Source organism: Schistocerca serialis, unplaced genomic scaffold (assembly GCF_023864345.2).
Source record: "Schistocerca serialis cubense isolate TAMUIC-IGC-003099 unplaced genomic scaffold, iqSchSeri2.2 HiC_scaffold_1134, whole genome shotgun sequence".
Classification (NCBI taxonomy): Eukaryota; Metazoa; Arthropoda; class Insecta; order Orthoptera; family Acrididae; genus Schistocerca; species Schistocerca serialis.
Window position 1 is genome coordinate 2,501 of NW_026047331.1, and position 1,630 is coordinate 4,130.

Sequence of the window (1,630 nt, forward strand, 5' to 3'; positions counted from 1 at the left end):
GTTAAAGGATTTAAAGTGTACTCATTCCGATTACGGGGCCTCGGATGAGTCCGTATCGTTATTTTTCGTCACTACCTCCCGTGCCGGGAGTGGGTAATTTGCGCGCCTGCTGCCTTCCTTGGATGTGGTAGCCGTTTCTCAGGCTCCCTCTCCGGAATCGAACCCTGATTCCCCGTTACCCGTTACAACCATGGTAGGCGCAGAACCTACCATCGACAGTTGATAAGGCAGACATTTGAAAGATGCGTCGCCGGTACGAGGACCGTGCGATCAGCCCAAAGTTATTCAGAGTCACCAAGGCAAACGGACCGGACGAGCCGACCGATTGGTTTTGATCTAATAAAAGCGTCCCTTCCATCTCTGGTCGGGACTCTGTTTGCATGTATTAGCTCTAGAATTACCACAGTTATCCAAGTAACGTGGGTACGATCTAAGGAACCATAACTGATTTAATGAGCCATTCGCGGTTTCACCTTAATGCGGCTTGTACTGAGACATGCATGGCTTAATCTTTGAGACAAGCATATGACTACTGGCAGGATCAACCAGGGAGCTGCGTCAAACTAGAGCTGAGCAGCCGGCCGCCCGGGAGTGTGTCCCGGGGGCCCGCGCGAACACGCAGCGTCCGCTCAATTATTCTGCAAACAGGAGGAGGCTGAGCTCCCCTGCACCATACACCTCGAAACCCTCTCAGGTCCCGGCGGCGCGCAGCGCGTCCTAAGTACTTGGTCGGGTTCGAGAGAGGCGCAATCGCCCGGGGTTTGGCGAGTAGACGCTTTAGGTGCGACCACCCGTGCTCCCAACTGAGCTTGCCGCTGCCGACAGAGGCCCGGGAGCGTGCTGTCGTGGCATTGCCGGCGGGAGACAACACGCGCCACCTACGGTGACCGGCAGCTCCAACGCCAGCGCCACAGAAGGACAAAAGCCCCACTTGGGTGCCGAAGCGAACTCTCCCAGCACAGCGCACGCGCCAACACGTCCGCACAGCTGCGATACAAACCACCTGCGAGAACCGCAGAGGCGACCGAGCAGCAGACGGCGTCGCGGCGCCGAGCGCCGGGCGGCGGCGCATCCTCAGCGCACACAGTCCTCAATCGGACCAGCACACTGCAGATGTCCACCGCGCTTCGCACCGGGCCCGCGAGGACCTACTTTGGCCGCACGGCGCCGCGTGCAGGGTGCGCCGGCGCGCAGCTGCGCCGCCTGCCGCCTCCGTCGGCCGGCGCGCCTGCCACTGGCCGCCCCACCAGCCGGCTGTAGCGCGTGCGCCCACGCACCGCGCGGCCAGCACGCCGGGAGGCCCCCCCTCACCGGCCGGGGACGGTCCCACCCAGCCACCGCCGCGTATCGCTTCACACCCAGATGCCATTCACGTTCGTGGGCATGGTGGGTATCGCTGGAACAACGGTTGGTAGCTCAACCGATCGTCGCCATCACTGATTCACCTCTAGCGAGAACAACCGCACCACAACGGTTTACCAGTTGTTCATTTGCGTAACGTCACCAGCAAACGTAGGCGTCCATCGCCATTTGCAAATTCAACGATTGTTGCATGCCTGTGTCAGGTGTCACGACACACTATGTCTGCCCACATACACGCAACAACATGTGCACGCTTCGCGAACACGTG

The 1,630-nt window shown here is 60.3% G+C and overlaps 1 non-coding gene across 1 annotated transcript in view; it reads right to left on the reverse strand.

Moving 5' to 3' along the window:
* Positions 1-552, reverse strand: part of LOC126432426 (small subunit ribosomal RNA) — a 1,906-nt gene extending 1,354 nt beyond the window's left edge. The window contains exon 1 of the ribosomal RNA XR_007577956.1: positions 1-552. This exon is cut by the window's left edge and continues 1,354 nt beyond it. This is a non-coding gene — a ribosomal RNA (small subunit ribosomal RNA).
* Between the last annotated feature and the right edge of the window lie 1,078 nt (positions 553-1,630).